This window comes from Sciurus carolinensis, chromosome 11 (genome assembly GCF_902686445.1).
Source record: "Sciurus carolinensis chromosome 11, mSciCar1.2, whole genome shotgun sequence".
NCBI classification, from domain to species: Eukaryota; Metazoa; Chordata; class Mammalia; order Rodentia; family Sciuridae; genus Sciurus; species Sciurus carolinensis.
The window spans coordinates 112,325,414-112,349,757 of NC_062223.1; positions in this window are offsets into that span (position 1 = coordinate 112,325,414).

The following is a 24,344-nucleotide window of genomic DNA, read 5'->3' on the forward strand; positions in this document are numbered from 1 at the left end:
CCAGGCCACACCACAGCATGATCCTGTGCTACTCCCTCCTAGAATTACTCTGGACTGGCCTTCAACTCCTAAGATGGTGTCTCTGCATACAAGCCAAACTTATCAGCCATATCTGAGAGTTACTCATTCTCAAAGATTGGGGATAACACTCAGCATTGCTTTTCTGTACCTTTGTGAGGTAAAGAGAATCAGAATGAACCATATACCACGGTGAAGGCAAGACTCATCCTCTTCCTGCCTCCCAAGAGCCTTCCGGGTCTGCCCCAAGGAACATTCTCTCCCTGCCATCGCTTTTCCTTTGTATCCGCTCAAAGCTTTTGTGCACCAGCCTGGAACCCGTCCATGACAACATATGATTTTGCTGTTATCTCATTGCATTTGGTTTGTTTGGTAGCTGTTTTGATTTTGGCAGAGCCCACCAGAATGAATGTGATAATAGTAAAGAAAATGTTTAGGATTTAGCGTTGGAAACTCAGTTCTGGCACTTAATAGCAAAGTGATTTTGAAAAAAAAAATAAGTTAACTTCTTAGGATCTTCATTTTCTTCATTTGGTAAAGGGGAGATAATAGTCAAATTAGATAATAGACATAAAACTGTCTTGTGAATGATGAAGTGTCTTATGAAACTAGTAACAAGACTTTCTTCCCAGCCGGGGTGTGTTTCTCTCTAGCTATTTAATAAAGGCAAAAAGAGAAAAGCTAGCATTTATTTAGAAACCACTAAATGCCAGATGCTTTTATATATAGATTCATTTTATTGTCTTTGTTATGGAGATAAGAAAACCTGGGCTTAGCTTAATGCTATTTGCTCAGCATCACACAATAGTTAATCAGAACATTTGAATTCAAATCTGTCTGATCCTAGAAGTGGGACTTTTCTTCTTGTAGAGGGCTGAATAACGTCTCCTCCAATGTCTCTACCTCTCAATTCCCAGGACCCATCAGTGCTACCATATATAGCAAAAGGGATTTTGCGATGTGATTAAGTTATAGATCCTGAAATGGGTATCCAGATGGGAAAGATATAAATCCCCAAGGTCCTTCTTTAAGAAGAGGTGATGTACAGACAGCAGCAGAGATTTGAAGATGGAGGAAGCATCCACAAGCCTAGGAATACAAGAAATGCAGTTCTAGCAACTTGAAAAGCATCTTTGGAGTCCCAGCTCTGCTGACACTTTGACTTTAGGTCAGTGAAATGGATTTTCAACTTCTGACTTCCAGAAGTATGAGAGAAAATCTTTTGTTTTAAGTAATCCAGTTTGTGGGTAATTTTTTATAGCAGCCATAAGAAACTAATGCACAACTACCTTGTGTTGTGTTTCTGGTTCACCATTTTATATTCTCTTTGCCACACTAAAGGTCCAAATTTCAGCCTTTCCTAAGCTGCCCTGTGTCCTTGGCAGTTCCCAGTCAAGGCAACTGGCTGACGATTATTTAACATATGCCTACCAGGAGACCAACCCTGTGCAAGTCTTTGTGAAAGATGCCACAAAATGGTCCTCAAGGAGCTTGTGAGTTATCTGCGAGGTGCAACTCTAAGCCTCAGTGGCTCCAAACAATAAAGATTTTATTGCCTCCCACAACTTCCGAGGGTCAGGAATCCAAGAGCTGCTTAGTGAGTGGTTCTGGTACACTCTCTCATTGGGCTACCGGCATGATGCCAGTTGGGGTTACACTTGACTGGGGACTGACTCAGGCTGGAGGATCAGCTTTCGAGATGGAAAAGCCTTAAGATTTAGCATCAGAAAACCCAGCTCTTAAATTTCTTTCATTCTCTACGAAGTGACTCCTGCCATTGTTGGCAGACCTGGCTCCTTGCTGCGTATTGGCAGGAGGCCTCAGCTCCCCAGCACGTGGGCCTCTCCATTGTGAGTGTCCTCAGACATGGCGGCAGGCTTCTCTCAGAGAGATAGATAGACATGTGAGGGAGGGAGGAGGAGAGAAAGAGAGGAAGACAAGATGCCACCTTGCCTTTAGAAGCTAGTGTCAAAATTCACCTGCCGTCTGCGTCACCACATTCTATTCATTAGAAGCAAATCTCTAATGTAATTCACACATCAGATTGATGTGATCTGATTGCCCACATCCAAGGGCAAGGGAAATGGGCTCCACTTTCTGAAGGGATGAGAAGGTAATGCGGCCACAAGGAGTGAGTAGAGCAGACGAGGGGCCTGAAGATTCCTACTCTGGAGAACAACCCAGGGCATCTCTAGTGACAGGTGGAACTGAGCAGAACCGTCTGTCCCTGGAGCCAGGACAAGGCACAGACTCTGTGGGTCAGGGAAGACCTCTAGAGGCCAGTATGAAATAACAGGTAGGATTTTAGGGGAAACAGACATCATCTCTTAAAAAAAAATACTGAAAAGCCAGTTGTGTTCTATGTAGTGAACAGAGAAAATCATGGGTGGAAAAGGAGCAGAGAGCCTTCTGGGGGAGCCAGAGCATGCGTGCAGGCCTGAAGGTGCCACGCTCCTGCGCCTGTGCCTTCCCCCGGGAAGCAGCAGGTGTCTGCTGTGTGTTGGGAACTAGCTTTTACTTATTATTAAAAAGCTCTCAAATCAGAAATTACTAAATTACTGTCCTCTGGGAGGCAGGCAGGGGGAGCATCAATGTGGGGGGTGACGTACACAAACGCCAGTAGGGGTTAGGGGGTGTAGGATGAGCAGTAAGAAAGAACCAACGCTTGCTGGGATTAGCAGGCCAAGGTGAGCCTCCGGGGCTGGGGGCTGGGGGCCTCAAAGAGGAACTGTCGTGGGGCCAAGTTCTTGAGATACACAGGAATTGGAGTAGAATGACTGAGGACAGATCTGACTGTCAATCATCCCTCTTTCTTCTTCAGTGAATCAGAGAAATGTTGGACCATTAATAACCACAGGCACCTTTAATGGAGTACTTCTCATGAATCAGGATGTATTAAAATTTTTACATGTATTATCTGATTTCATCCTGAAAAAAATTCCATGAAATATCATCTTCTACAGCTGATAGGTGAAGTTTTGACTGTTTATAATATAAAGACTGAAATAACTGTGGCTAAAACACATGAGGTTTATTCTCTCATGTGAAAGAAGCTCATAGCAGGGCAGCCCAGGTGGACATGGAGTCTCCTATGAGGCATCAGGAACTCAGAGTAGCTCCATCATCTTGCTCTGTCATCCTCAGCACAGTTCTTTTATCCTCTTGGTCACCTCCTGGTCCAAAATGACTGCTCAAGATCCAGTTATGACACCTGCATTCTGGGCAGGAAGGAAGAAGCGGGGGAAGCAAAAGGCTCATGTCCCACCTAAATTAGCTCTTTGGAAGTGGCCTCTTTGGAAGTCACACAGAGTATTATTTTCTTCCATCTCACTATCCAGAAATTCACACGATCACATCTAGCTTCAAAGGGGCGAGGTGTTTTAGCTCTGGAACATTACCATCCAAAGAAAGTCAGAGCCCACCTCTAAGGCTGGGAGGGAGACTGCATATAGGATCCATGTAGCAATCTTTCCCACATCGCTTTTTTTTTATTTGAGGCTTGGAAAGGCCAACAGGCTAAAAATCACATGTTGACTTTTAAGTAAAACAATTAGATCTCAGATCCAGGTGTCTATCTCTGAAGTTCCAGGGAGAGAGCATGAGTAAGAAAGAGAACAAGAGAGAAAGGATGTGAACAGAAGTTTATAGGAGCATTTGATTTGGCCTAGCAGTAAAATAGGGAGGCCTGTTACTAAAGGAGTTAGCAACCCAATACTATCCCCAGCACTTAATAGTTGGTCAGTAAATAGGTGTGGTAAATGAAAAATAAAGTCTCAGAAGTGATTAAGCAGTGCTTTAACACTCTGCAGAATCCGCTAGCTGAGAGCCTTGTCCATTCAGTTTGTTCCCAGATAGTCTCTCCCACTTAAGTGGAAGAATTCATGATAGGCTCATAGAATGCCAGACTCAGAAGTGACTTAGAGAGGGTCTACACCTCTTCATTTTAGTGATGGGGGAATAGGATACAGCTGACTTTGTCTCTGAGGGACATAGTGGGGAGGAGCAGGGAGAGCATGTATTAGTTTGCTCAGGTTTCCAAAACAAAATCCACCAACCGAGTAGCTTAAACAAAAGGAATTTATTTATTATATTTCTGGAGGCTGGATGTCCATGATCAAAGTGTCAGGAAGTAGGGCTTCTGGAAGACCTCTTCTTGGACTGCACACAGCTTCCCTCTTACTGCATCCTTACATGGCCTTTGCCCAGTGCACCTGCATCCCTGGTGTCTCTCTTGTCTCATAGGGATGCCAGTCGTTTGGATTAGGGGCCTGACCTAATGAGTTTGGAGGTGAGCTGTCCCCAGTCCTCAATCTGTCCAGTCATCTGCAATCCCCCAGATTTCTGCCAGCATGAACTGTGCTTCTTGACAAAGGTGTGTGGTGACAGTGGGAAGTTAAGGAGGCAAAGCCCAATGAGATCCTGGGAGAGACCATTCCAACTGGGGCTGCCCAGGTGGGGGCTGAAGAGGGCAGCAGGGGGACCCATGGAGTGGCACTTTGTCCCAGGCTCCCAGGTTCTTAGTCCCTAGCACCTTGCAGCATTAGCGCTCCTTCTCCTATGCCTCAACTCACTCCTCTTTACCTAAAAATCTGTTGTTCCTCAGACAGCAGGTGTCCTTTCATTTCTCTCAACTGGGAGAAGGGGAGAATATAGTGAGGAACAATGAACTTGGGTGTCCAACAGACCTGGCTTGAACATCATCTTCACCACTTACTAGAGCTCATACAAATATTCATGCTTAAAAGTAATTATTTAAGAAACTGAATGAATGTGATAATGCATTCTGTTGTATTGGTTGTGTTGTTCTCAGCTAAACTTTTTCTTAGTCTTTACAAGAGAATCTATTTGAAATTTGGGGTAGAGAGACCAGTCAAATTTCTGTGTCTGAAATGAGCAGCCCTGCCAACAGCTCTCCTGACATCCTGGTAGTGATAGCAATGGCCTTGATGAAGTTTAATTCCTGCCTCCATATCTACAAGCTACCCTTCCGTCAAAGGGGTATCGCTCTAATTTTTCTGCATCTGATCAGTCCACCTTAAATGACTTTATATTTCTTTGGCAGACAATTTTGTACGGTTTTGAACATAGAGTCTACATTCTGATCTGTACATTTTATTTCAATGGGCAGATCTTATAATAAAGCACTTCCTTTAATCCCTCTAAGCCTTAATTACCTTTTAGTCTGTAATTAACATTTGACTCTACTGCAGTTTCTCCATTGTTTCTGCACCAAACTTTAGGAAGGAGGTGGCATGGTCATTTTCTTGACCTTGGACTACAATACTGCTTGCATTTGCTGCTTTAGAGACATTTAGGAGAATTCAGACTGAAATTGGGATGTTGTTGGAGTTGGGATACTGAGTGACGTCTCCGTGGTTGTGTGCAGGGTGAGGTTTTGTGGGGAGAACTTGCTGATGGAAATGTGGGCTGTGGATTCATAGAGGAGGCAACCACTCTCCCCCACATTCCCAGAGCAGACCCTGTTCAAGTGGGTCACAGGCCACCAGCAGTGCCCCTACTTACAGGACCCTCCAGGATTCAGGTTGGATAGATTTCCTTCTGCATATGTTTTTGGAACAAAGAAAGGTGAAAAGGTGAAAAGCTTCTCTGAACCTTTTTCCTTTCCTTTTTCTTCCTTTTCTCATTCTTCTCCTTATTTTCCTTTTATCCCTCTCCTCCTTCTTCTGTCTCCTATGGTCACCAACATAACAAGGAACTTAATCTAGAGTCGGCAGCTCTGGACATTCCATGAGTCCAGGAGGCTACATTTTTTTTTTTTTAAATGATCACTCTGCTCTCTGTTGCTTAGATCTATGAAAGTATCCATGTGTATTCTACAGAGCAGAGGGTGGTGCATTCCAGAAATACTTACTTGGGTTTTGTAGCAGATGGGCTTAAAGCCCTATTCAGGTGCTCTGGTACTTACATGCATTCCAGACAGGCTTCCGGCAGCTCCTGGGACATTTTCCTGTTGTCTTTGTCTGGTCACCAAAGTGCACTGGGTCTGCCATCGCAACTGGATGGAAATGTGGAAGAATGAGCAGACGGGGACCCAGCTTCCTCAGCCCCCAGGCAGGACAATTCTGAGGCACATGTTCTACACTCATTCTGCAGCTCCCAGGGAGGATTGAGCCTCGGTCGTTACAGCTGTGACCTGTGCATCACCTCACCCTTTCTCCGCTTCTTTCACTCCATTATCTCACTTTTCTTCTCTGCTGATGTTTTGGGGATGACCTCTCAAATAAACTACTTTCTGGAGGAACTCAAACCAAGACAGACTCCCAGGTCACCACGTGGGCTACCTTTGGCAACACTTATGTCCTAGGAGGCCCTACAGGGTAATGGTCAAGATTACAGCCACTCCATTACAGCCAGAACCCAACTGCCTGGGGTTCAAAGGCTCAGAGTCACCATCTAGTAGTTGTGCAACCTTCGGCCAGTTACTTAGCATTCTTTGTTGTGTCTTATTCTTCTCATTCATAAAATAAAGCAATAGTCCCAATCATACAGGGTTATAGTAAATGTTAAAGAAAATATCCCATGAAAAGAACTCACAATAGTGTCTGGCATTATATATAATAATTACACAATGGTAATTATTATATAGTAATATAATACTGCTTATAACATATCATCATTATTATCTCAGTCATGGCACTACCCTTCCTTCCTATAGTTCTCCAATTCAGCAGCCTCCAGGTTGTTTTTAGCTCCTCTCTCTCCCCTTCCAGCCCAGTCTGGTCAAGCTGTCTTCTCAGCATCTCTCTCATACCTCCATGCTCTCCAGACCCTTCACTGCCCATTGAACTCTCTCTTGGTTCGCTGTGATGGCCTCCTAGCTGGTCTTCTTCCTCTGGAAGTGTCTTCTAATCACTTATTCTCTACTGGGTTGCAGCCCAGTGTTCTTTCTGCAAAGTCAATCTCCTCATGCCATTTCCATATTTAAGCCTGTTCAAAGACTTCTCACTTTCTATAGAAGCAATTCCAAGCTCCTCCTCTTGGCTTAAAGGGCTGAAAGAGACCCTCCCAATCCGGTCTTTGCAGGTTCCTCCAGCCTCACCTCCAGTGTTTCTATCTTGCACAATACATCTAGTCACATTGAATTTCCAGCTTCTCACACACACCACCAGCTCTTACGCAATCAGGCCTTTGCTTGTGGGGGTTGTGCAACCTGAAGTCCATTGCCCATCTGTTTTCATCTGGACAGGAATCATTTCTTTCCAAATTCTGTTTAGATGCCTTCTCCTCCAGGAAGTCTTCCCTGGATGCCCAGACTAGGCTAGTGGTCCTCCCCACTGCACCTTTAGAACCTTGTACACCCTAAAATTATCACTCACCACTCCATAACAATATTAGCTATTTGTTTCTCCTGGAAGGATGGCAAGCTCTTATATATCAGAATGTGAGTCTAATTCATTTTCCTATTTCCAAAATTCAGCATAGTATTTGACACATAATCTGTGTTCAACATATCTTTGGTGAAGTGATCTGATATGCAGAGAGACAGAAAGGCTAGTAGAGAAGACACTATACAGACAGGGCTTAACAGTGGCTGCTAAAATGGGACTGGGCCAAGCCTCCCTTCCCAGGGCTGCGAGCTCCAACACCAGCCCAAATTCTTTCCCCTAGCACCCCGCCACCCACCCTGCCTCCTTGGGGTTCTTTCCAATTTGGTTCTAAGCAGTTGCTGGCTCACAGTGTCTTTTGTTGTTCTCTGTGCCATAGGGATATTTAGTGTCACCTTGTTGTCAGGCCCAGGGATCTCTGCATGTCTCCCAGAGGTCAGGGACAGCTTCAGCACTCACAGCTGCCCTAGAGACTGTCTGTGGCTAGGCTTGCAGGAGGGTATTTGGATAGAAACATGAGAAACCCAAATCAGGCTTTCTCTGCCTGCTGAGCACACTGTTTATTGTTCCAGCCTAGCGTTTGGAAATGTCAGGCTCAGGCAGACTTTTTACTCCTCTGGCTTCAGCATGGAGTTCAGAAATCCACTGTGGCCACAGAGGGATGTTTTGGAAGGACCTCCCCCTTTTGGCTGTCTCTGCAGTTTTGGGACACCATAAGCCACTTGTTTTTCTGATTTCAGAACATTTCCACTGGAGTCACCGGGAGGGCACGTTCAGGGTCTGATTGGCAAGGCTGGTGGGGCAGAACAGGGTCATGCTTGCCCTGCAGGCTCTGCAGCATGTGGGCTGGCTGACTGGTTAGATCACTGGAGGGAACAGACATCTCCCTGCCAGGTGTGGTATGGCCTTCAGTCTTGGCCTTCCTATAACAAGGGCCTCACCTGATTGTCGGATCAAGTTCAGACCCTGCAGGTTGTGTATTATGGTTTCTCTTTTTGTTCCAGAAAAGTTTATTGGGGGGTCCATGTGTGTTAGGCAATGGGGAGATAAACAAATTACGCTCCTCTCCCTCAGGAATTCATAATCTAGTTGGAAAGAGAGAGAGAAAAATAATGGCAAGTAGTTAGGGCCCTAACAGAGTTAGTACAAGAGAGGAGAAAGTAAGCAACTCAGCGCATCTGGGTGGGTGACCTTGACCAAACCTGAAGCAGGAGCAGGAATTCACATCACCAAACCTTCCACTGTGCTGAGTCTCCAACTCTCTACTGATGTTCACTCACCAGCAGCACCCAGTAACACTGGGCAACACTCAGGATGGAAACTACCCTTCTGTTCCTGCACCTGCAACTCACAGCATTCGGAGTCTACTAAAATTACTTTCTTTCTCTTGATCACTTCAACTTCAGAGCAGATTTCAACCTGGATCAGAGTTCGTGTGGGTCCTCAGCTTTATTCACCCCAGATCCTCTGGCAGCTTCAGAATTTTAGCCCAGGAGCTGCCAGGCCCACTAGGCTCTGATATAAAAGCTGTATTTGCTCCTCTTGGCTTCTGAAGTCCAGAACGTCAGCAAGGCTGGAGATAAAGGACCCCACGTCTGTAAATCCTTTGTAGCACGGTGGAGCTGCTTCTTAAAGGCTGAAATGCACACACCAAAGTACTACAAGCAGTGACTGTGCACAGGCTCTGTCAGAAGGAACTGGAAAACCAGCCGGGGCTGTAATTAACAGGACCTGTAATTGTGGCATAAATAAGAGCCCAGGCACTGACAACTATTGTTATTGAAATGTCATGTTTTGAATGCAAAAATACAGTTAAAATGTGGGGAAGCTGGGTGATATTAATGTATGCAAATATGCTTTAATTAAAGCTCAGCAACCACTGGCTTTAAGTAAAGGGCTTGATTTAAATACTTAAGCAAATATTATAATGGCTCCTATGACAGGCGACATAAATGGTAAGCGACACTGCAAACAACACCAGGAATAATCAACTCCCAGACCTCCCTGTGTGTAAGATGTTGACTGAAGAAAATCAGAATAGGTTCCTAGAGTGGGGATTCTCCAAACCTGATCTCTGGGGTTTCTGGGAATCTGGTCCCTGGGTTTCAAGGTCTCCAGAGGGCAAGACTAGAGCAATGTCCACATTTGCTGGAGGTGATCTGTTGACCAGCTGCCTCTTCCACTGCACTCTTAGCCAGCTGAAGGCAGCAGTCCTGTTGATTTGCCTCTCTATGCCTAGTGCCTTGCTCTGTGCCCTGCACATGCTTAACTCTCAATATATATTTGTTAAGATGAACTTCTCTGTATTTTTTTACTCCTGAAACAATATTCACTGAGGAAAGTTGACAACTGCTGAAGGATCTCAAGATCCATGTCCTCTCTGGCACCTTGGCAACTCTGCTTTTTAAATGTACAGCCAGTCTCTAGGTCTCTGTCTCTGCTCTGGCCAGAATCTCAGCAGTCTACCTTCTCCACAAAGGAAATGAATCAGTGTTGTACCTTCCGGTGGAGGATGTGTGCTCATTAGCGGATGCCTTAATTATATAAATCAGCAAGGACAGAACTTGAGGGGTCTGAGTCCTTGCTTTGACATTCAAATTGTGAAATTCAAATATGTTTATGGGAAGCAAAATGGATTGCTATATTACAGTAAGCAGGAATCATTTCAAGGAGGTTGGTTCAAATAAATGTTTAGAGTTGATAGACAATGTATAAATAGGGTCTTAATCTGTAAAATAAATCATTTCATAATGCTAAAAACATTATTAACACAACGATAGAGTAAGATAAAAACATAGTAGTTTTGTGTCATATTCAGAGTGGCAAAAGAGAAACAATGCTTTTGGGGACAATACATCCTTATTCTTTTGTGATTGCATCTTCCCATGAATATTTTTCTCAAAAACAAAAGAAGTTAGGGAAAAACAAGTAGTGGTCCTGAACTAATGTAAGTGGACTTAATAGCAGTCAGTGGTTATTGTTAATAGTCATTAATAGTCATTAATAGACAATTGGTAGAATTTATTGAGCACTTGCTATTCATTAGTCATTTAACTGACAATACCTAATTTTATCTGCTTAACAGTCATACATGGTAGATATTGTTATTCCCCTGTAACTGATAGAGAAATTATGGATCAGAAAGATTAAATAAGTTTCAACTTCTTAGAGGTATATAGTAAAGGAAGGTTTTAAAAGACAATCCAATATTATAATCTCTGTCTTTCAATTAGTATGTTTAGACTGCTTATAGTTAATATAATTATTGGTATGGTAGGATTTAGGTCTATCATTTTATTATTTATTTTGTTTGTCATTTCTATTTTTTTTAAACCTCTTTAGTTACTTTTTTGGATTATTCGAATTTTTTGTTGTTTTCCATTTTAATTTGTCTAATGGTTCTTTGAGCTTTTTTTTTTTTTTGAGTGTGTGATGGTTCTAAGAAGTACAATATACATACCTGACTTTTTTCATTCTAGTTAAAATTAATATTTTATCACTTTAAGCAAGATGGAGATATCTCAGAAACTACTGATCTCTGCATCCTCCCTTTATGTTATTATCATTGAATATCTCACCTCTCCACACACTGAAAACTTCACCAAATGATGTTATAAGTTTTGCTTTCAATAGGCACACATGTTTTAAAGGTATCAAGAGGGCAAACATAGTCTTATATTATCCAGATGTTACCATTTCCTGAATATATGAGTTTCTCTCTGGTGTCATATCACTTCAGACTTCCTTTAACATTTCTTTTAGAGCAGGTCTGCTGGTTATAAATTATCTATTTTCCTTTTATCTGAGAATGTCTTTATTTCACCTTCATTTATAAGAATATTTTTGTTGGATATAGAATCCTGGGTTGACATTTATTTACTTTTATTGTTTTAAAAGCTCTTCTCTACTATCTTCTGGCCCCCATGGTTTCTGAGGAGAAGTTCACAATATTCCAAACCACTGTTCTATATTTAATGTGTGGTTTCTCTAGCTGCTTTCAGTGTTTTTTCTTTATCTTTAGTTTTCAATAGTTTGAATATCATGTGGTCTGGTCATGGTTTTCTTTGAGTTCATCCTGTTTGAGACTTGTTGAGCTTTCTGAATATATAAATTTTTGTTTCTCCACCAAGTTTTCAGTCATAATTTCTTCACTCTCTCTCCTTTGCTCAAGGGATAGCAATGTCTATTTCATATTTTCTCACAGATTCTCACTCTGTCCTTTTTTGTTTGTTTGTTTAAAAATTTCCCTCTGTTCATTATATTATTTTTGTTGCTCTATCTTTAAGCCCTATTGAGGCTACCTGGTAATTTAAAAATTTTCCAATGTAAACTTTCCATTTGATTTTGTATGATTTCTATTTCTCTGCTTAGAACATATTTCTTTCCATTCTTTTGCCTTTATCTTACACAAGATAGTTACTATAGTTGCTTTATAATACGCATATTAATGTAATTCCCATCAAAATGCCAATGATGGGCTGGGGTTGTGGCTCAGTGGCAGAGAGCTTGCCTAGCATGTGTGAGGCACTGGGTTTGATTCTCAGCACCACAAATAAATAAATAAAGATCCATTGACAACTAAAAAAATATTTTAAAAAAATATCAATGACATTCTTCAAAGAAATAGGAAAAAAAAAAAAAAAACCCAACTCTATTACTCATTTGGAAAAATAAAAGACCCAGAGTAGACAAAGCAATTCTGAGCAAAAAAGAGAAATGCTGGAGGCATCACAATCCCTGACTTCAAATTATACTACAGAGTATAGTAACAAAAAGCTTCATGGTACTGGTGTAAAAACAGACACATAGACCAGTGGGACAGAACAGAAGACAAACAGATGAACCCACAGATGCAGTTATCTGATCCCTGACAAAGGTGCCAAAAACATGGGAGAAAAGACAGCCTCTTTAACCAATGGTGCCGGGAACCAGCATATGCAGAAGTACCAAACTAGATCCCTGTCTCTTACCCTGCACAAAAATGGATCAAAGACTCAAAACTTAAAATGGATCAAAGACCTAAGAATGAGATCAGAAATTTTGACAGAAGAAAATGGAGGGTTAATGCTCCAGCCTATAGGTAGGCACAGGCAATGACTTCATCAATAGGACTCCTAAAGCTCAGGAAATAATACAAGAGGTAATAAATGAGATGGCATTAAATTAAAAAGCTTCTGCACAGCAAAAGAAACAAGAGGGTGAAGAGAGAAGTTACAGAATGGTAGAAAAATCTTTGTTACCTACTTTTCTGACAGAGGATTTATATCCAGAATCATAAAGAACTCAAAAACTTATAAACAAACAAAAACAAACAACCCAAACATCAATAAATAGGCAAATGAATTAAACAGACATTTCTCAAATGAAGAAATACAAATGGCCAATGAATACATGAAAAATGATCAACATCCTCAGTAATCAAAAAATATAAATAAAAACTACACTGAAATTTTATCTCACACCAGTCAGAAAGGCAATCATCAAGAATATAAAGATTTATAAATGCTGGAGTGGATGTGGAGAAAAAGGAACACATTTATAGTGTTGGTGGGATAGTAAATTAGTACAACCATTATGGAAATCAGAATGGAGGATCCTCAAAAGACTAGAAATGGAACCACCATATGACCCAGTTACATCACTCCTTGGTATTTATCCTAAAGAACTAAAGTCAGAATACTAGTGATACATTCATACCCATGTTAGTAGGCACACAATACACACACACACACACACACACATTATGGAAGCAGCCTAGGATTACGGAAGCAGCCTAGGTGTCTGTCAATGGTTGAATGGATTAAAAATGTGCATATACACTATGGAGCTTTGTTTAGCCAAAATAAAGAGGAATGAAATTATGTCATTTGTACGAAATGGAATTTGAGAGTGTTATGTTATGTGAAATAAGCCAAACTCATAAACTCAAGGGTTGTATGTGTTCTCTCATATGTGGAAGCTAAAGAGAAAAAAAAGGAAAACAAGGAAATCTCATGAAAATAGAAGGGAGACCAATAACATAGAGGAAGAGGACCAGGAGAGACAGGAGGGGAGGGATAGGGGAGGCATCAGGTGGATGAAAATGACCAGGTCATATTGTTATATTGTTTTTATGTACAAATATATAACAATGAAGTTCACTATTGGGTATAATTACAATGTACAATAAATAGAAATTTATATACTAAAGAAATCTAAAAAAATTAGCTGTGTCAAAGTCTTTGATATTTCTAATATCTGGATCTTTTCTGAGTTACCATCTTATAATTGTCTTTTCCTTTGAAATTTGCTCATGTTTTCCTGCTTCTTTGTATGTCGAGTAATTTGGGATTGCATTTTAGATAATATGAATGCTATTTTGTACATTTAACAGCATCCTGGTAGAATCCTCTGGAGAATACTGATTTTTGTTTTGATTTGTTTCAGTGTGGACCAGTTAGATTCATACTGAAAGTTTTGTCTTACCTTCTCTGGGTAGTGATCCATGTCGCAGTTCAGTTTTCAAAACCTTGGCTATCCTGCTTGAGTCTGCTCCAAGTATGTGCCGCTCAGGGGCCCTTTTGGACTTGTGTGTATTGTTCATAAAATTAGAAGATTTTCTTCTTCAACTGTCTTCCCCAATATTCCCCCACCCCCTACAGCCTATAGCACTTGTTTTTACCAGTTCCTCTGGCCAAAATTGGTGTCTCAATTCAAGTTTTAGCACTAACAATGGTCATGGCTCCCTGTGTGGGACAATGCTTTCAGAGAAAAGGGGGAGAAAGTCTCCAGAACTCATCCCCATGTGACTTGCAGCTCCAGGTGTTAACACATCTTCACAAGCTGCTTGCTTTTGTTTATTATCAGGACCCTCAGAGAGTTCATGTTCAGCTTTGTCCAGAGCTTTTAACTGCAATCAATTGGAGAGCGAGGTTTTACTGGGCCTACTCAACCTTGGAAAGTTCTTATTATTAAGGTAGGATTTGAACCCAAGATTGCCTGATCACAAGTTTCTGTTTGTCTATGTCTCACACTCCCTCTGCTTCTTATGAGCAACAAATTAGCCAGACAGTTTTTCATAAAGCTTCTCTGCCTTCTTCATTCTTGCCCCTGATATTTCTAATGTGATGAAGATGGTGGAACCAACAGAAGCCAGCAGTTAGTTTATCTTTACAAGAGAAAAAGATTAAATATGTAATGATTTGCTCATTTACTCACCAGTTGGCTTCTCTTATGTACAGCAATTCTTCCCCCCCTAATTTGTTCCATGTGGAACAAAATTTTCTGAGAATCTTGGAGTTGTTTGTGTTTTATGTCCGTGGCCAGAGGCTGGGAGAACCTGAGCAGGGGGCAGTGAGTAGAAAAAGAAGGAGTGGAGCAATTGCAGAGCCAAATGCAAACAAAACCTTCCTTTCACATCTCATTCTGTGAAGGGAGCACACGAAATGCAAACAAGTGAAGTAAATCCCCCCCCCAAGGGAAATGGATTTAATTATAGAATAATCCTGCCAAAAAGAAATCTGAAAAATAATTAATACCAATGCACTAAGCTTCAAACACACACAAAATAAGGAGCTGTGGGAAACAGAGGAGTGAGTGAGAAAGGGGAGATGTCCTCTATGTTTATGATTCATAGGATAGTTCTCTACTTGTGTGTGTGTGTGCGTGTGTGTGTGCATTTGTGTGTGTGCTTTGTGAACGTGCGTGTGTTTGTGTATAGAGTTTTTCCTCCTAAAATTCTACATAGAATTGTTCTGTAGTGCACATATTTTACTGTTTCAATTAGCAAAGATTACTATTTGTTTTTCTTTCTTTCCAAGCGCTTTGGCAGTAATTATGCCTGTGATGAGAGAGTTTTGCAGGCCACTTTCTCATTTGCAGGCACTCCCTCAGCAAAATACAATAATAAGCCATAATAAAATAAAGTTGGTTCATTGGAGAAGACTGGTCTCTCCAACAGACAGGCCATTAAAGGTAGATTGTGGAAGAGGATCAGCCAGCAACCATCATAAATGGATCATCAGGCAAATTAGCAAAGCATTTACTACCCAATGGTGGGAAAAAGTCCCTTCCAATAACTTTCCCTAATGCCATTGTAATTGGGGAAATATCTGCCACTGCACAGCTGTGCAGGCCATTATTTAACCGGCATTCAACTCTGCGGGCTGGGACGGGACCTTCTGCTAAAAACCCCTCTGTGGAGTTCAGAGGTCCTGGTTAGGTGTGAGCTCTCCAGTGACTGTATCCTCCCTGCTCCATGGCTGTTGGGGAACTACTCTAACATAGGAGAAACTGGAAAGGGGCGTGGTTAAGAGCGACTCCTCCAGAAGCATGTGTACAGAGCTCTCAGCCGTCAGATTATTTGGTTTTAGAGATTTGGATAACATGAGGAACCATGGCTAAACCTTTAGGAGTGAGGTTTTGGGGCACACTTTGCTTTCAATCTCTAGATAACTACATAATTATTATTACTTGCTGATAATAACAATTTCCATCCCTCTTTATAGTTTATGAAGCACTTCTACAGACATAGTTCATTTGATCTCCACATCAATGTTGGGGGTAGATTATTATTCTCATCTTATAGTCTGATGAGTTGGAGCTCCCAGAGGAATAAGCAACTCACCCTAAACCAGACAGAGTTACACAGCAGCATCTGGGATTTTAACTCTACTCTTCCCATGACGGAACACACCTCCTAGCAGTGTCCCATCCAGTGCTCAGCTCATCTTGCAGCATGAAGACCGTGAAGGCTGGTCTGCTCCACAATCTGCGAGCTCCGGCCGGCTTGGACTCTTCTATCTTCCTGCACCACATCCAGCACCCACTTTGGTCATTGTGTTTGCATGTAGGCATCCTTCCTGAATCTGGGTGGATTGAAGACTAACACGTAGGAAGTCAGGGGCTATCAATGTCAAGTACAGCAGCTGGTACATGGAAAGTCCTTTACATTCAAGGAGTGAGTGAGTAAAACATACTGGAGCAAGCAGGTGGGGCAAGTATGAGATGAGAAATGTGGGATGAGGTGTGGAGGAAAAATAGGGTCAAGGTCAGCACTAGCTTGGGGGTCATGCAACATGGACAGAAAGAAACTCAGGGAGAAAAGATTTCAAATCTGGAAAGACTTCCAAGCTTCAGAATTCTTACATGGCAGGTCTAAGAAAACTGAGCAATGACTGGGTCCCTCCAGTTAAGAGGAAGATGTTGGGAGAAGCCCCTCTCTGCTATGCTGTGACCACCTGAAACCTCCTTGAGTTTGGGACCTAGATGTCTTGGAAGTTATCTCAGATCAATCACCTCGTATGTCCACTTCTTTAGTCTCCTGTGCCTTGATGTCCTGAGTGCTCACCTTGTTTGTTGAAGCAGTGACAGATTTTAAAACAAACACCCTAAGAAATATGGGGACCATGGGGACTCAGCTCTCATCCTTTCCCTATTTGTATGGGGAGGAGTCAAAGACAATTCCCCCCAAATCTTCCAGGCTTTTCTATTACATTGACAAAGTTTTAAAGCTCTGAGGCAGCATGAGCTTTGAAAATTCTTTTGGGAACAAGTCATTCAGAGACCAGAAAAAAAAAAAATCCATTCAACAGCTAATTTAGTCAGAGTGCTCATTAAAAAGTATAAGAACTTCAAGGCTACGTAGCATCCAAATCATGGGCATGTATTGCATGCATATTTGAATATGTAACAACAAATCCCACCATTATGTGCAATTATAATGCACAACTATAAAGAATGTGGAAAAATCAGGAGCATGGACCATGGATGCTAGCTTGATGCTAAATTCCTGAACCACCTGGAACCTCAGATGGGTCCATCTGGTTATGACGGACCACCCCTTATTTCCTCAGCTCCTGCAACCCTCTCCCCTGCTGCCTCATGCCTTCTCTCCAGCCTCTGTGAGCTGCCTTCTCTCCCCAGTTTTTCCCAGCCTTTCCCTTGTTCACTCTGGAGCCATCATGCAGTCCTGCATGTCAGGACTCCTTGCTTTTTCCTCTGGACTTAACTGTTGCAACCAGTGTGACCAATCTCTTGGGTCTGGCGAGGAGAAAAGGGGGATTGGAAAATAAACATTCACAGACGCAGATCTTGAAGAATATCTCTGATGGAGATACAGGTCTAAAGAGTTACACCAGCAATCTTCATTTATATGTCTCATTATCAGGTTAAAGACTATGCAACCATTATTCTTTACATTCAGGAAAATTACAGAAATGAGGACATCCCATGTAGCTTTTCCACGGTTGCAACCCGTAATTGCAAAGTGCAATGTGTAGCTCTCAAGAAAGGTCATTGTTTAAAGTTACCATAAGGCAGGCAGGAAACAGAGAAGTGAAGGTGGTGAAACATTGTGGTTGTCTAGCATAAGAATTCCTTCCTTCCTGGAGCTGTGTGCCTGAGATCAAGGTTAGAACTGGTAGGGCTCTTGCATGAAGCCTCCTCATGCAGGGCTTTGCTACAGTAGCTAGGCATCCTGTGCCCTTACACAGAAACATTCCCAGGAACTGGGCATGCCACAGTCATGAGGGCATCAGAGACCCCTGATCTGAGTAACTGCTCTCCCTTCCTGTGTCACCACTCTCCACATTTAACCAAAGCATGGTTTCTCCCTGAAGATGCTGCTTCCTTTCTGCTGCTGAGACTAGTGGAGATGTTGGCTCTCCTAGCTTCCCCATTGCCATTTTTAGACTCTTATCTAAGGCAAATGTCTCTGTCCTTTGTGGCTTGAGTCATAGGATTTAATCACATTTTATTCCTCCCAATTGTTTTCACCTACAGATTTCACTATCACATATGCGTTTATGTTATTTTCTGTGTTCTTTGTGCTCTGGAATGTGGAACCTTGATCCTAAGGACACTGACCCTCTAAGACTAGCCAATCCCTAGAGGTAGCAAATGACCACCCTGTGAGCATAGCTTCCCTTCTCTTTCCTTCTGGCAAAAACATCAGTAAAGGCTGTGGGCCCTGCTCTGCCCTCTCCCTTTTCTGCCCACTGACCATCTCTGGTCCTTCCCTTGGGAAGCTTGTGTGGCATGTCATGCCGCCTGTTTCTGTCAATCTGTGAGAATAAACTTCTTCTTTATGTATTAATCAGAAATGAACAAACACAAATGTTTAAGGAGATGAAAATGTCAAGTATCCTGATTTGATCATTTCACCTTGTACACGTTTATTGAATTATCACACAGTGCCCTACCAATGTATGCAATTACATAATAATAAAGAGCTTCTTTCTTTTAAAAATTTTTTTATTTATCTTTTAAGTTTTTACAGACTGCATTTTGATTCATTGTGCACAAATGGGGTACATCATTTCATTTCTATGGTTGTACACAATGTAGATTCATGCCATTTGTGTAATCATACATGTACATAGGATCATGATGTCTATCTCGTTCCACCATTTTTCATACTCCCCTCCCTCTTATTTCCTTCTACATGATCTAAAGAAGAGTTTCTTTCTTCATGACAGTCATCTCCATGTCTTCTGTCTTACCCTACCTGATTAAAAGAAATCCTGTGTGTACTTTTAATGCCTACAGACTCTATAGGCTCCAAATGTCTCCCACCCCTCCCTTCTCCCTCAGTTCTGCCATCATCATGAGGAGCTTTGCATATTGCAAGAGGATGAGGAGGTGACCCTCTGGTCTCCTCTGTGTTGTATTTAACCTCATGCCTGAATGCCTGACTTGGTTCCAGTTCTGGCTCTGCACCGCTCAAACTCCACCTGACTGAAACTGCCTCCTCATCTGTGGAATGGGACAATTTCACCTACTCTATGAAACTGTAACAAACACGTACAGATGGACAGCTATATACAGTGCTTAGAACCTGGAGCTGGGGCATGGGAAGTGTGATCATTAGTCCCCTTTCTCCTTCTCCCTCTCATTAGTTGAGGATGCTGGATGGAGGGCAAGTCACTGGCAGGAATCATAGGAATCCAAAACATTTTTTTTCTTGGTCTCAATTCCCAATCACCAGGCACTATCTCCCCTTCTTATGGAAGGAAAAGAGGCAGTGAAAATAGATACTGATTTGATAGGCTCAGAGACCCAACTCAATTCCTCAAAAATTGTTACAGGTTTCCATGGTCTTTTCTTCCCCATCTGAAGGGCCTGCAGGATGGAGCAAGGAGGGCTCTGATTTCCAGAATGGACCCTAAGTTACCTAAGCCAAAGCCAGGAGGGTCCACTGCTGGTTGAAGTGTTCCTCAGTGTATCTTCAGAAAGAAGGAGAAACGACATCCTCCCAGCACTCTTTCTTCAGAGCCGTACCATTAGTCCAAATAAACAAATTAAACTTCCATTCTCTCCTTTGATAGGGTGGAGGATTCCAGGAGAAGAGGGTTACCCTCTGGTCTCCTCTGTGTTGTATTTAACCTCTGCCCAGTTCCCTGATGGGGAGCCAGTCCTGAGAACATGACTGGGTGTTAAAGGTATTGATGTGCTGAAGGTCTTTGAGTCCAAGAGCCACCAATCAATCAGCAAATGGTGTGTCTGCACAACTCTGCTCAGGCTGTCATAATGGATGGGGAGAAGGCATCATGGATAGCATCACTTCCCCTGGCAGTGTCCTGTCTCATTGAGGAGATGGGGTTAGAGGGTTGAAGAGCAGCACATTGCACCCTCACGGCCGAATCATGGTACATGCTCCCTGTGCAACAGCATCAGGAGCAGAGGGGACATGTGAAGGAGGTACAGAGGAAGCTCTGGGCATGGGGTGATAGGGAGATGGCTTGAGGAGGAGGAGGGCAAGCCAGGGTGGAGCACAGTCTGAGGAAAGGAGCAATCCCACACATTGAGAATTGTCCACATCCCAGGCATAGCAGATGCTACCTACTCTTCCACTATGCTTCATGAAGGCTCTGTGAGGTAGGTGCTTCCTTATTCTCATCCCCACTTCCAAACAGGGAAATGGAGACAGAGAAAACCACTCACAGCTATATAATTCAGAAGGGCAGGCAGCAACCAGCTGCATAATCGGCATTCATAACATTGCATTAGGATCCTAGATTGGAGCTCTCCATCTTGGCTGCAGATTTAAATCACCAGAGGTGGCTTGTGAAAAAACCAAGGCTGGGCCTTGGAGAGTGATTTAATTGGTCTAAGGTGAAGGTTTGGCCATGGATATTTAATAAAGTATTGCATTCCAGATACAAAGCCAGGGTGGAGAATCTCTGCTTTTAATTTTTTAAATTAATTTATTATTTTTTTTTTGTAGTACCAGGGATTGAACCCAGGGATGCTTAACTACTGAGCCACATCCCCAGTCCTTTTTATATTTTAATCATAAAGAGGGTCTAGCTAAGTTGCTTAGGTTATCACTAAGCTGTTGAGGCTGCTTTGAACCCATGATCCTCCTGGCTCAGCCTCCAGAGCTGCTGAGATTACAGGTGTGCACAACTGTGTCTGGCAAGAACCTCTGCTTTTGATACCATGAGCATCAGTTGTGAGAGAGAGTAGTGGGAGGCAAGTCAGGAGGGCTAGGTGAGGAACAGTGTTAGGAACATGTGTTTGTAAGTGTAACAAAGAGGATGAGGCAAGGGAACTCATCATATTGAGCACATTTTTTGAAGGGCTGCTGCAGGTCAGGCTCAACACATGGATTATTTCATATCATCAACCCAAAGTATTATTCCAATTTAACAAAAAAGGAGACTTAAGAGGTTAGATAGCTTTTCCTGTCTGATGGTAAGTAGAAAACTAAGACTTAAGACCAAGGCCTGTTAAACCACTGCCCCTGAATTATATCACCCATGAGAATGGGTAATGAAAAACACAGTAGAGTCTAGTATATGAAGTATACATTAATCAAGATAATCTGCTATGCTGCAGTAATAAGCACCTCCTAATTATTAGGGTCTTGAACAACAAAGGCTAATATTTTACTCTGTGTCCATTGTGGGTTCACTGGGGTATCTGTTCATCCTGGTCACTCAGGAACCAGACTAATCTCAAATATTTGGTAATCACTGCACCAGAAAGAGCTCTGACGGGTCTCACATCAACAATAAAATGTTCAAGTCCAGAAGTGATATCCTTTCACTTCTTCCAACAATTCACTGGACAGAACTAGACATGCACATGGCTATCATTTGCCTGTAAAGGGGGAATCAGAAATGTTGATAAGCAGTCCTTATAACTATCATGGAGTAGTAAGAATGAAGTGGCATTTTGGAAAGTTGGCTAGGAAGGAATAAGCAACATGGGTAAAATGGGGAGGGCAAGTGATGGGTCTTGCACCATGGTATCAGCAGTGAGAGTGGAGAGGAAGGAGTCCCTCTGCCAGAGCTGATATAGAATTTGATGAGGCTGGATTTGGGGAGGCTGGAGAATCAGTCACAACTCCTTGGTAGGATGGACTGGGGCAAATAAACAAGAGGGCTCATCTCAGCCCTGACTCATTGTCTGCTCCTGTTTCTTGCCCTCTTGTTTTAGGTCCTCCTCCCTTATAATGCTTTTCCTTTCGAACATTATTCTAGAAACTATCTGTGCTTCATAATGTCATGGCAGTCTCCCGTTCTCAAAATTTATTAGCTAAGAACTATTATTAAGGCTTAAAGTGCTATTCTAGGGATGTTTGCATTTTAATAACTTTGAAGTCTTTGAAAACTAAGTTAATAAATCTCCAATAATAGGACTTCAGGCCACAAGTGAAGAAATAGTTATTTAATGAAAACTAACTATGTGCCTGTCACTGTTTTATGGACCAGGGCTACAGCAATGAACGACAAAGTCCTTGACCTCAGGGGGCTAATTTTTCCCTAGTAGAGAATACAGATAAAGTGCAAATAAGTGACTCCAAAAATTTTAAGTAAAATAAAGAAAGCTAAAACAAGATAAGGGGGTTAGGAGGTGCTTGTGCACATGAGTGTGTGCATGTGTGTTTAAGTGGGGATTTGAGGTGGGTGTAGGAATGAGTTATCTTCCAATGATCCTGACACAACCCAAAATATAAAACCCCTTTTATGGGATTCCTTCAAGTCTCAATATTTCATGGATGAAAGGCTGGAGACTTTCTTGTATTTTCTCTCTGGTGTTTCTGGAAGTAAATCATGTGAATCACCTGATTGATCAGGGCTGAGACTTCTAAACCAGCCTGGAGATCAGCTTGGGACAACTTAGGAGGTGCTACAGGGACCCTGGCCATGGAACACCTCAGCAGATAGTGCAGCTGTGCTCCTTCCCACATCCTTGTCCTGTCCCCTCCCTGCCCTGCCTCCCTCTTTGTGAAGAGATAGCTGGCTACTCAGTCTGATGGGACAACTGTTGGAACAGGTGCCTTGTGCTGTCTCTCAACAGCTTTGTCAGGCTGTCAGCGTGATTCACTCTGAGGGATATAAAATGACAACAGAACTGCTGGCATCCCAAACGGCCCTACATTTGCAGAAGCCCCGGCCTCAGGACCTGCCCACTGGTTACCACTTCAACCTCAAATGAAAGCCAAATAAATAAGCCAGGGCACACAGGTACTGTTTCTTGGAGAAGCCTGTTTCCCCCTAAAGCTAATGCCCTTAGCACAGGCTTCTGAATTCCTTTATTTATTTTTCAAAAACAGCATTGCCACCCGAACTCGGTCATGCATCTTCCCTTAGAGCTGAGCTAAGGCAGGGAATGCTTTCTTTCTCTGTCTGTGCTTATCATTCTCCTGGGCTGGTGGCAAGGTCCACTGCTCAAACAGTTAATATTTTTCTGACACAGCAGTGACTGTGTTTGGAATTCTAAATGTAAAGGATGTCGGGTTCTACATTTCAGAGGGAAACATGGGAGACCAGCCAGGTCATTCATCTGCCAGATTCTGGGCTTGCAATCACGGAATAGGGGGGAAGGGAGGAAGCAGAGGGAAAGAGAAACTTTCCGGGACAAAATCCACCAAAGGAGAAGGCTAAATGCATTATGGTCCATTGGCAGGAACAGTAAATGAGACTTGGGAGACCTGAGTTCTACCCAGCTTCCCTGCAAACGATTGGGACTTAGGCGAGTCCCATCTGTTGTTTCTGCTTTTTCACGTCCTTATCTATTTAAACATGGTCTTGTGTACAGGTTAGATGTGAAGTTTAAATGTTATGATAGATGGGGAAGTTCCTCCAGCAGATTAGAGGAAAGGTGTTTATTGACATAAAGCATCATTTTAAAGCATTGGAGGCCTGGATCTCCAAAGTTTATCTCCAAGAAAAATTCTTGGATTAGATGAACATTTTTATTTTCAGAAAGATTATAGTTTACACATTATCATAAAATTATAGAAACCAAGAGACCTTAGGGGTCATTGGTCCTACATCCCACCCAAATGTACAATTCCTCCAAAAAATCCTTTGAGTTCTCACAGCAGCTTATAGCATCATGCACAAAATCATTTGCTTTAGTGAGCGCTTTAGATCCAGGGCCATGTCTTTTCTTTTTTTCTTTTTAATCCAAAGTTCTCTGGAACAAGATGAGAGGATATAGTAGGTACACAATAAATATTCTGTTGAATAAATAAGTGGCTGCATGAACATTTCTGGCAGATGTTCCTCCAGACTTTGGTTTAAAAGTCCCAGTGATGAAACTCTGCTTGATAAGGCAGCTTATTTTATTCTTGGCAGCTGTAATTGTCAGAATCGTCTCCCATACTAGAGCTGGAATAGAACTCCTCAGATTCTCTTCCCTTTTGAGGCTTCCACAGAGCCTTCTGAGTTTCTAAGGAAGACTGAAGAGAACCCTTAAATTGTTTTCACCTCCTTAGCCCCTCTACATTTCTTGCCTCCTAAACTTCTCTTCATTTTGATCTTTTCCTCTGAATAGACTATGATCTCAGTATGGATTCCCTCTAAAACATCAAACTGCTTCCTATGGTTCAAAAATGTACTTCTTGCCTGGGGTAAGCTGTGTTAACACAACACTTTGCAAACACCGTTGTTCCAGCAATTTCACACTGTAGTGTGTGTGTGTATTACATGGGCCTCCCGGAGTTTATCTTGATTCCCACCCACCTCCAGCATTAGAAGAAATGCATTC